This window comes from Rhinolophus ferrumequinum, chromosome 6, assembly GCF_004115265.2.
Source record: "Rhinolophus ferrumequinum isolate MPI-CBG mRhiFer1 chromosome 6, mRhiFer1_v1.p, whole genome shotgun sequence".
NCBI classification, from domain to species: domain Eukaryota; kingdom Metazoa; phylum Chordata; class Mammalia; order Chiroptera; family Rhinolophidae; genus Rhinolophus; species Rhinolophus ferrumequinum.
Genome location: NC_046289.1, coordinates 71,474,992 through 71,487,852, shown reverse-complemented (window position 1 = coordinate 71,487,852; position 12,861 = coordinate 71,474,992).

Below are 12,861 nucleotides of genomic sequence, written 5' to 3'. Positions count from 1 at the left end.
GTTATATATATGTTTATTTATTTAATTTTTTTATTGCGGGATATTGGGGAACAGTGTGTTTTTCCAGGACCCATCAGCTCCATGTCAAGTCGTCATTTTCAGTCTAGTTGTGGAGGATGCAGCTCACTGACCCATGTGGGAATCGAACCTGCGACCTTGGTGTTATGAGCACCGCGCTCCAACCACTGATCCAACTGGCCGCCCACCGGAGGCTCAGCTTCAAGCTTAAGCCGTTGTTTCTCACTGGTTCATGTGGGAATCAAACCGGCATCCTTGGTGTTATGAACACCATGCTCCAACCACTGAGCCAACCTGCCGCCTGTCTAGTGATATATTTTATAACAGTTTCTCTTAATATCCTTGTGGGAAAATGTGAAGGAGGGTTAATAACCAACCGAATGATTATAAGCAGAGAGTACATTATTGGATACAGATTAGTTTGGAAGACTTCGAGTGATATGGCTCTGGTCTTTGTCCCTGGTCCACTCCTGTTCAGCTCTTGATCAGGGACTGAATATCATTGATGACTCGTTCAGTTAATAAAGAATAAAATGCGGAGGAATCCTCTGAGACTGGGTGGTAGAATAAGCATGTATCTCAAGAAGTTGTAAGGGCTGAATCTAAGATAAAATTTTTTTAATAACAATTTTATATAAATTTTAAATCCAGTTTCCTTAAAACAGCAGGAAAAACATTTATTTTTCTAATAAAATTTTGAAGACCATTCTTTTGGTCCAAAAAGGTCCAAACTTTATGAGGTATATCTTCAATGTTATGTATGAAAAAGCACTAGGAGCTTTAGTAGATAAGATAAAGTCAGTATGAGTAACCAGTATGATATAGTTGCAAAAATGTACTAAGGAGTTGGTAGCCAGAGACAGTTTTTAATACAGTGTGTCAGACCACAGGTGGAACCTTGTGTTCATTTCTGGTTGATTTTGAGGCCTGCAGTCTCGAAAAAGTGATCAAGAACTTGAGGGGGTTGTAAAATATCTTGAGAAGTGGTTGAAAGCAACCGGTGGTGGGAGGTAAGGTATGTCATCAGAGTCAATAGACAGATGAAATCCAATAACTGTTTCCCTTTTACTCAGTTCTTGAGATGAAAAGACATATTCTGTGTTGGGCCAGACAATATGAAAATGGCCAGTAGGTGGTAGAGAGAAGCAGAACTTAAAAGATTTTATGATGAAATATATGCATGAGTATGCAAAATATGTATGTACAGTTTAAAGAGTAATTAGAATACCTGTGAAAATGTCCACCAGGCTTAAAAACTGGTGTTTTAGAAGCCCTTATGCGCTTCTCTGTGGTTTCGTCTCATTTGTTTCCACAGCTGTGTAATACCGTTGTACGATTATGTCAGTTTATTCATCCTACTGTTAAAGGATATTTGGGTTTCATTTTTTTGTTCTATGAAGGCAATACATTATTAATATTCTGTACATGTCCTGATGTGTAAGTGTTAGTGCAAGAGTTCCTTTTATAGCAGTGGTTCTCAAAGAGCGGTCCCCAGACCAATAGCATCTGCACCACCTGGAACTTCTTAGAAATGCAAATTTCCAGGCCCCCATCCCTGAATTAGAAAGTCTCTGGGGAAAAATCCAGCAATCTATATTTAACAAACTCTCCCAGTGACTCTGTTGCACACTAATGTGTGAGAACCATTGTTTCAGAGTATTGGCACAAGTATGGAATTGCTGGGCTTGAGTATATCCATGCTTAAGCTTTTTGAGAAATACCAAGTGTTTCCAAAGTGGTGGTACCAATTTATGTATCTATTATCTGTGGATGAGTCTTTCCAATGCTCTTCATCCTTTTCCATGTTTGGTGTTGTCTTTTTAGCGTTGCAAATACAGGAGGTTAGAATTGATATCTCCTTGTGGCCTTAGTTTCCGTTTTTCTCACTATTAATTGGCTTGAGCATCATTTCATATATTTACAAACCACTAATATTTTCTCATGGTAAAAATATAAAAACGACTATTTCTGTCTTTGCCTACATCTGTTGGATTTCAAATTGATTTGTAGGACTTATGTATCTTCTGTACTAATCTTTTGTCATTGTATATGCTATAAACATCTAACAGTTTTCAGTTTGTCTTATCACTCTGTATTGGATTTTTTGTTGAACAGAGTTCTTAATTTCAGTGTTATTGAATTTATCAGTCTTTTATGGTTAGTGTTGTTTATGTCTTAAGAAGTCCTTCTCTATCCTGAAGTCATAAAGACATTTCCCTTCTATTGTTTTATGAAGTTTTATCATTTTGTTCTTTTCGTTATGACTTTTCTTTATGTGGTGGCGTAGGCATATAATTTTTTCTTAATGAATAATTAATTGGCCCAGCACCTTTTATTAAAGAATCCATTCTTTAACCACTGGTCTTTAAAGCCCTATCTGTCTTAAACCATCTTTCCACATATGTGTAGGACTGTTTCTGAGCTCTCTATTCTCATCTATTCTGTTTATTTCTCTGCCAGTACCAGGTTGTCGTATAGTTTTATAAAAGGTTAGTATCTGATCAGACAAATTCTTTCATGTTCTTATCAAGTGTCCCATTTACATTTTAGAATTTGTAAATTTTCATGAAAAACTCCTTTGGGATTTTGATGGGGATTGTGTTCTATTTATAGATCAATTTAGGAAGAGTAGACATCTTTGTAACTTTTAATCTTCTTATCCATGATTTTCTTCATTTATTTAGGATTTCTTTAATGTATTTTAATATAATTACATACTTTCACCCCCAAAGTCTTATGTATCTTTTATTAGATTTATTCTTAGATACTTGATAATTTTTGATGCTACTTAAATAGTATCATTTAAAAAATTACATTTGCTAACTGTGCTTGGGAATGTAAGTACAGTTGGCTGTTTATATATTTTTGTGTCTGTGACGTTTTCAGAACTCTCATTCTAATAATTTGTTGATTCCTTTAGTTTTCTCTGTACAGAATGATTGTTTTATGTCTTTTCAATCCTTTTACGTTTTGTTTTCTGTACTAGTTAGGACCTCTACTATGCTGAATACAAGTAGTGATGATAACAAGTATCCTTGTCTTATTCCTGTACTTATTTTCAGTATTTCAATATTAAATAAGATTATTTATGTTTCTTACATTTACCTGCTCTTACATTCCAAGCCTGTTTTGCGTTGTTGTTTTTTATTTTTTTTTTAAGGAGGGCGCAGCTCACAGTGGCCCATGCGGGGATCGAACTGGCAACCTTGGTGTTATTAGCAGCATGCTCTAACCAACTGAGCTAACTGGCCACCCCCCTGTTTTGAGTTTTTATCATGAAAAGTTTTAAATTTTATGTAATTTAAATTTTATCTAATGCTATTTCTGCATCACTTGAGATGGCAAATGATTTTTCTTTAATTTGATAATGTGAATTAGAGTACTCAACTTTTGATTAATAAACCAAATTTGGCATTATTGGTACAAACCTTACTTGGTTCAGGATATATGTATTTTTATACATTGCTAGATTCACTTGTATAATATTTAGGATTTTGTATCTTTGGGTCGCAAGTGATACTAGTTTATGAGTCTATCCTTTTTATTTCTTAATCTGTTCTAGTTTGGTTTTGGTATCAAAGTTATGCTAGCCTCATACAATGAGTAAAGAGTGTTTCTTTTTTGTGTTTGTTTGAAAAGTTTATATAAAATCGCTTTATCTTTTTCTTGGTAGAACTTGCCTATAAAGTCATCAGCACCTGTCATTTTCTTTATGGAAAGATTTACTACTGATTTAAATTCTTGAATGTTTATTGGATTGAATTATTTAAGCTTTTTCTTGATCCACTTTTTATATTTTGTATTTTTTTTTAGTAACTTATGCATTTCATTTAAGTTTTCAATTATTTGCAATATGTTCCTTATTTATTTTTGGTGGTATCAGTAATTTTGTTCCATTTTTTACTACTTATAATTGTTTATTTGTACCTTATCTCTCTTTTTTTTGAGCATTTTGCCTCTTAGAAGTCTTCAAAGAACTTGACTTTGTTTAATAACCCTTATCTTTGTATTTTTTTTCTATTTCATTAGCTTTTATTTTCATTTTCATAATATCCTTTTTTCTCCTTCCCAACTGTTATAAGGAGTGCTTATTCATGAGTTGGGATATATTACAGTTTTTATATCTGAGGCAACATGACACTTCATTGTTTTAATTTTGCATTCCTTTGTAATAATTCCTTTGATATAGCACTTTGTACAAGTAGGACAACACTCAGATATGCTGGAATTCCAGCTGTGTTAGAGTGGGAATTTGAACCCAGTCATCCCAACTCGAGAGCCTGTACTCTTATCCACGGAGCATCTTTTAATAAAATACTTGTTGAATTTTATGTGAAACATAAAAGAGGGCATCTAAGATTGAGGAAATTGTATTAAAGAAAAAAATGGGGCCATATGTTTAGGAAATGATATAGCACTTTGTACGTTCTATATTGCACATATTTTATTGTATTCTAATTACTTGATGATATATATGGTTTGAACTCTTTAAGGACTGATACTAATTCATACTTCTATTTCAATTCTAGACATTATTACGTACATCTGTGAGAATTAGACATTGCGTGACTCAATAACAAATGGCTGGCTGGATGTATGGTGGGTTAGGAAAATGGGATATATTGGACTAATATAGAGGGTGTTGACATCTTGTATGCAGAACAGTAATGATTTTGAAACTTTGTTCTATTGACTTGAAGAGCCTATAGAACAGGGCTTCTGTTCAGGTAATCGCTCCTCTTGTAGGTCAACTTGGTGTCTAGCCTTTCAGAGAAACAATGGAAATTGTGCTATTCTTTATTAGACTATGAGGCGTGGAAGTCAGAATTAGAGAACAGGATGGAATATGTCAGTCATTGTTCAATCAGGGGAGCAGGATCTTTATGACTTAGGGGATAAGGGATAGGGATTTATTGTACAAATTAGACCTTATGCAGTTGTCAAAGGCACTGGAGAAGTACAGGTCTAGGAGGAAGTTAGGAGTCACCAACCAGTCAATCTGAGAAGCCAAGCACGTCCAACCACTGAAATGGGCCTGTAGAGGGAAGGCTTGTGTGGAGGGCTGTGGGAGGCTCCACCAGCAAACACAGCCTCTGTGGGCTTGCTGCCAAGTGTCTGTGGTGGGTCTGCAACTACTGTTAGCCAGCCAGGTCATCAATAAAGAAGAACCGGACAGAGTGGAGGAGAGTAAGGACAAGCTGGAACTTGTTGGCACTTCTGTGTCACCATCTCTTGCCACAGTGACCTTCAGATTTATGGCTTTGATTCATTTCCACCTTCCAGGTCTTATGAAAATTCCTTTTGTGGCCAACTCTAAACCAGAACTGAATAGGGAAGAGGATTCTTGGAAATGTGGTTCCAGCTTAGCAGGCTGACAGCACAAACCCACCACGTAGAACTTCTAGGAGGATCCTCTGAAAGTAGAGTGGAAGTTGAGGGCTATAACTAGGTTCCCCAGGGGGAGGAAAAGAGGCCTAATTGCAGTGATTAGGGGAAGAACTGAAGAGAACAAAGCCCAGGGTGTTGAATCTGAGAGAGTAACCATGAACTTAGTGAACCCAGGTAGGTGCCAAAGCACGAACTTCCTGATCTGTGGGTATGACGAACATAGCCCTTGGGAAGAAGTCAGAATCTTACTGAGTCCTACTTCCTGTGTGGACACTTCTTCCTCATCCCACCTTTAAATGATGGTGGCCTTAGGAGTTCTACCCATGGCCTGCTGCTTTTCTTCCTCCAAGTGGTTGCCTTGGACCATTTCATTCATACCATGTGTTCAATTACCAAACTAAGTACCAATTTCCTAAATTTATATTTACAGGTCTTTTCCCTGAACACCAATGATAAATTCATACCAGCTTACTGGGCTCTATGTGCCATAGATAATTTAAATACAATATGTCTAAAATAGAACTCATATCTCTAGCAACCATCTCTGTTGTCTCCATATTAGCAGCTGATAATCACCAGGTATTCAGTTATCCAAGTGGGAAATTTGAGATGTCACCTCTGACAATTCCTTCTTCATTTTCAGTACCCAGTCTGTCATTGGATATATCTCGTAGGTATCTCTTCATTTATTTTTCTTTCCATTCATGTTATCTTAGATCAGTAGTTTAGCATAATTTGCCTGACTATTGCAATGGTATTTATTTTCTCTATAGCTGAAATCTTCCTTTCTCCATTTTTTTTTCACTTTTTATAATAATGATCATAATATTTGTATTGTCCAAGTTTGTATGTCAGTAAGTAGCAGAGCCAGGATTTGAAATTGTAACTTGTACTTCAAAAGGCTGTGGGCAAGTTTCTTACCTCTCTGAGATTCCAGGTCCCCATCTGTAAAATGGAGGTAATATTACTACCTACCTTATAGGATTGTTGTGAGGAGTCAATGAACGAATACGTATCTTACATGTGGTTTTGGACAAGCGGGGACAAGTAGGACAACACTCAGATATGCTGGAATTCCAGCTGTGTTAGAGTGGGAATTTGAACCCAGTCATCCCAACTCGAGAGCCTGTACTCTTATCCACGGAGCTAATGTGCTCTGTATTTCAGAAGTGGGAAATGCTGCCAAGAGTTTCACCTTTCCCAGACACAAATCTGATCATATTATTTCCTGGTTACCTGTATTACCTCATTTCTGACCCTGTAATCCTAATGCATGGCAACCCCAACATATTTTTAACATCTGGACATTTCTAGGCTCTTTCATACCTCAGGACTTTTGCATATATGATTCCTCTGCTTGAAATGTGTTGTCCTCACTCCTGCAGAGCTCCTAATTGTCCTTTGAGATTCAGCTCAAACGTTAGCTCTTTTGTAAAACCTTCCTGAGCATACTCGAGGTAGAGTTTGAAATCTGTCTCTCAGAGTACCTATAACATTGTGTTTTAGTGATTTGCCAGTTTCCTGTAGGCTATGAGTACCTTTTTGAAGGTATTCATCTTTGTGGCCTTTGATCCTACTTCTGTACCTGACACACATGCACAATAAATTTACATGGAACTAATGAATGAACTTTAAAAGAATGTGTATGCTGTTCCCATGGTAGTCTTCTATTGTAGTCCATGGTAATGACTGCCCTTAAGTGTCAGGATTCTGTTAGCTCTTTCTCTGTTTACTGACCTACCTACATCTATGATTTGTAGAATCAGAGTGTCAGTGTTGAAAGTGACCTGAGAGATAATTTCTTCCAACACTCCATCAATTTAATTTTATATATTTTATCTTTAGATGTGTGTGGCTGCAATTCCCATTTTGTCATAGATCCTCTCACCTTTCTTCCTGTTGGAACCTGTCTTTCTGTATCAGGCCAAGAAATCTCCTTTGATATCCAGGAAAGGAAGTTCTCTCTTCTATCAGCCTGTTGACTACTGGGAAACCACAGTCCCTGGTATTGGCAGGTTTTGTGGCCTTTTCTTTCTCATCTTAATCCTTTATACTGAAGTGTTAGCTTTTCTGTTCTCTTAAATGTTTGAACAAAAATGCTATTTTTTCCAAATGAAACTTGTTAAGATAAATATATATAAATATAACAAAAATCAGAATACATATAAATCAGAATCACATTTTCAATTTCCCTTATCACTTGGTTGGTTTTCAGCACAGTCTCAGCTCCTGGCAGATTTGTGTAGATCAGGCATTCATGGGAAAGTTCTCATACATTGTTGTGTATATATGTGTATATGTGGACAGGGGTGATGGATTGGGGAATAAGTGGAAGATATAGGAGTAAGAAAACTGCTCTGGCCTCTTCCCCAACATGCGAGGCAGCATTATACAGTGGGAAGGAGAACTGGTTTGTGGTTTTCTGCTCCCTAATTATAAGTTTCTTTTTCATTTAATTTCAGGAAGTTATATAGGCAGTAGTATAAAATTGAAAAATTACCAAAAAAGTAACAGAAAAGAAAGCTTCATTTCCACTCCTGACCCCCAGTCCCCTTCCTGTAGTATCCACTCCATTTTCGTATGTCTTCTTACAGAGATACACTGTGCGTATATAAGCCTAGTGGCATATCACTTAAAAATATACAAATAAGAGGCGGCTGTTGGCTCGGTTGGTTAGAGCACAGTGCTAGGGTACCAAGGTCGCCGGTTCGATTCCCACATGGGCCAGTGAGCTGTGCTCCCCCTCTAAATTGAAAACTAACAGCTTGACTTGGAGCTGATGGGTCCTGGAAAAACACACTGTTCCCCAATATTCCCCAATAAAATTTTTTTTTTTTTTACGTCTTCTACACATGCATTTAATGTTTTTACTTACTGAATTTCCTTATATATCACCAGAGTTGGGTAATTCATGATTTACTACCATGTCTGTGGTTTATTCTGGAATGTAAGCTCCACAACAGTAGGGATCTTTGTCAGGGTTGTTCACTGATGTACCTCAACACCTAGAACAGGGCCAGCACGTTATGAACCCTCAAATATTTGTTGAATCTATCTTTAATTGAACACAAATGGATAAATGTAATTTGACACATTTTTAGTGCATTTAATTTCTTTGCTCAGTTCTCCCCAGTTCTCTACCCTGTTTCTCCAACAATAAGACCTAGCCGGACCACAAGCTCCAAGCGTCCCCTGGAGCAAAAATCAACATAAGACCCCGTCCTATTTAAGATCCGGTCTTATATTATAGTAAAATAAGACCGGGTCTTACACCAATCTCTGCTCCAAAAGACGCACCAGAGCCTACGGTCCGGCCAGGTCCCATTTTCGGGGACACATGGTAGTCCCTCTCCCTCTCAGCCTCACCATACACACCAGGTAATCATATGTATCCATACATAGTGTTCCTATTTTATATACATATATATACACATAATTTACTTGCACACACACATGCATATAGACTTTTTAGAGTTTAAAAAATGATTGTTTTTAAAAATGCCACATTGTTGGAATAAACTTTCTTGTACATAACGCTTTAAGAAGGAACCTACCTGACTCATGGATTTAGCTCTTCATGCACAACAGGAGAAAAGAAAAAAGAGTACTAAGACTTCTAACAAATTAAAATGTTAATTTATGTACCATCTAGACTCAGATATTATGAGTTCTGTCGTCCATATGATCAATTAGCGTAATAGAACTTTAGAGGTTCGAGTCCATGTTTCCCAAAATATACATTAAAAATTTAAAGTCCTGATGTCTCAAGGAGACATACTCACGATTACTAAATCTGTGACTTAGGATTTCATTCTTATAAATGTTTTCATTCTCGTAGCATTATCTTCTAAATGGCTTCACTGTTTAGAATCGGCTTCCTTTGGCACCCATATCACCAAGCCTTATCTGTCCAGTGGTGAGCAGAAAAGCATGAGGATGTTATTTCTAACTTTTATTTCTTATTTTATTATTATTATTATTATTTTAATTTATTGGGGTGACAATTGTTAGTAAAATTACATAGATTTCAGGTGTACAATTCTGTATCACATCATTTATAAATTACATTGTGTGTTCACCACCCAGAGTCAGTTCTCCTTCCATCACCATATATTTGATCCCCCTTACCCTCATCTCCCACCCCCCAACCCCCTTACCCTCTGGTAACCACTAAATTACGTTCCCCAGATTAATTTTCAAAACCCTGTGGCCATCTTGTGGTTACTGATTGTTTTCTAATTCCCTCACCTTCCCCCTTACCCCCACCCCACCCCCCCACCCCGCCCATCTAGCAACCCTCAGTTTTTCCTCTTTGTCTCCAAAACTGTTTCTGATTAGTTCATTCACTTATTCTTTTCTTTAGATTCCGCATATAAGTGAGATCATATGGTACTTATCTTTCTCTGTCTGACTTATTTCACTTAACATAATGTTCTCTAGGTCCATCCATGTTGTTGCAAATGGTAAGATTTCTTTCTTCTTTATGGCTGCATAATACTCCATTGTATAAATGTACCACAGTTTCTTAATCCAGTCATCTACCGATGGGCTTTCGGTTGTTTCCATGTCTTAGCTATTGTGTATAGTGCTGCAATAAACATAGGAGGCATAAAGATTTTTGAATTGGAGTTTTGGATTTCTCCGGATAGATACCTAGGAGTGGAATTACTGGATCATAGGGTAGTTCCATTTTCAGATTTTTGAGATACCTCCATACTGTTTTCCATAGTGGCTGCTCCAATCTGCAATCCCACCAACAGTGCACAAGGGTTCCCTTTTCTCCACATCCACGCCAGCACTTGTTGTTTGTTGATTTATTGATGATAGCCATTTTGACTGGGGTGAGGTGGTATCTCATTGTGGTTTTTATTTGCATTTCTCTGATGGTTAGTGAGGTTGAGCATTTCTTCATATGTCTGTTTGCCATCTGTATGTCCTTTTTAGAAAAATGTCTCTTCAAGTCCTCTGCCCATTTTTTAATTGGGTCGTTTGTTTTTTTGGAGTTGAGTTGAGTGAGTTTTCTATAGATTTGTGATATTAATCCCTTAACAGATATATCATTGGCAAATATCTTTTCCCATTCAGTAGGATCCCTTCTTGTTTTATTGATGGTTTCCTTTGCTGTGAAAAAACTTTTTAGTTTGATATAATCCCACATGTTTATTTTTTCTCTTAGTTCCCTCGAGCGAGGGTATATATCAGTAAAAATCTTACTCCGGGTAATGTCTGAGAAGTTTCTTCCTATATTTTCTTCTAGGTATTTTATGGTTTCAGATCTTACATTTAAGTCTTTAAGCCATTTTGAATTTATTTTTGTATATGGTGTAAGGAGGTGGTCCAACTTCATTTTTTTGCATGTGTCTGTCCAGGTTTCCCAGCCCCATTTATTGAATAGACTGTCATTACTCCATCGTACATTCTTGCTTCCATTGTCGTATGTGGATTTATTTCTGGACTCTCTATTCTGTTCCATTGATCTATGTGTCTGTTTTTATGCCAGTACCATGCTGTTTTGATTACTGTAGCCTTGTAGTATAATTTGAAGTCAGGTATTGTTATACCTCCCACTTTGTTCTTATTTCTCAAGATTGCCTTGGCTATTCGGGGTCTTTTATGGTCCCATATACATTTTAGGATTGTATGTTCTATTTCTGTGAAAAAACGTCGTTGGTAGTTTGATAGGAATTGTGTTGAATATGTATATTGCCTTAGGCAGTATGGACATTTTAACTATATTAATTCTTCCTATCCATGAACATGATATGTGTTTCCATCTATTTATATCCCCAATAAAAATTTTTTTTAAATTACATATGTATGTAATATATATATATATGTGTATATATATATATATATATATATATATATATATACATATATATATATACACATACACACACACACACACAAATAGTACTGCCTGTGTTATATTTGGCAAATCTCTTGAACTTCAGCATTAATTTTAAATTCCTAGATAGAAATACTAATACATCCCTGACAAAACCCACAGGGATTTTGTAACAACCAATGAAGTAGTATGCGTGAACATGCTTTGAAAATCAGGTATTTTACAAGCACAGGATGGAGGGGAGGGGTCACGGAAATAGAATTGTTTTTCACAAAGGACAACGAATCAAATGTAATCTGATTTGAAATAGCAATTCTGAATTGATAGCAGGGCTGATGTGTCAGTAGCCTAACTATTGGGTGTGTTTCCCAGCCTGTAGGTCCCGTCTTTCTCATGGCATGTTCTTGGGGTTTTTCTACATCACTAATCAAGAGATAACACTTGCATCTTAATTGTAAGGTGTGTATACACTTGGGATAAGAAGTAGAACCTTGCCAGAGTGTGGGGCACCTCTGCCTTCTTCCCTCACCCTTCCCCTCTGCTCCCTTTTCATGTTCAGGGAGTTGGTACTGGAACTTGGCTGATGCAACAGTTTGAATCACTGTCTCTTGGTGCTGTGGGATCCATTCACTTTTAATTGGTAGTTGCTAGAATCATTTCTTCCTCCCTCACCCTGACTTCCTTTTCTAATTGTCTCTCAGGGGCCTCCAACGCTTGCTTTAATTAACCTAGGCAGAGCTTCTGCAGAGAGTCCCAAACTGGTGCCTGGGGACCCCAGGTTCTTTTGCTATGATTCTACTTCTTCAACTTTCTTTTCTAATCTGTTAAACAACTTTGTCTTTGGATTAGGCCTGGGGGATAGGGATCCTTTGGGCATTTCTTTCACAGAGGCAGCTCAAATGGTGTCAACTTTTTACAGACTACTTGCCAACTACTGTTTGGCCTGAAGCATTTTGTTCCTTCTAGCAGAGAGGGGAAAAGAAGATACCTGGTTGAGGTGTCCAAAATAGGCCTGGTGAATGATGGGAGAAGCATGTAGATGAAAAACCTTACCATTTGAGGAATGTGAGCCTTGATATTTTGGTCTACAGTCTGCTTCTTTATTAGCAAAACACCTTGTGGAAAACTTACTTGGGTTTTGTTTGTCACTGCCTAAAGGAAAGTAAATACTAGTTGTGCAGCTTTGGCCAATAATCAGTATTGGGTTACATTTAAAAAATGTATTTCTTAAATAGACTTCATTGTTTTTAGCAGTTTTAGGTTCACAGCAAAACTGAGAGGAAATTACAGAGTTCCCATGTATACCTTCTGCCCTCACACATGTACTTTTCCCCTACTACCAACATCCTACATCAGAGGGGTACATTTATTACAATCAATGAGCTTACATTGACACATCATTACTCAAAGTCCGTGGTTTACCATAGGGTTCACTCTTGATGCTGTACAGTCTGTGGTTTTTGACAGATGTGTAATGACTTGTATCCACCATTATACAGAAATTTCACTTCTCTAAAAATCCTCTTTGCTCCACCTATTCATCCTTCCTTTCTCCCCTAGCCCTTGGCAACCACCAATCTTTTTACTGTCTCCAGAGTTTTGCCTTT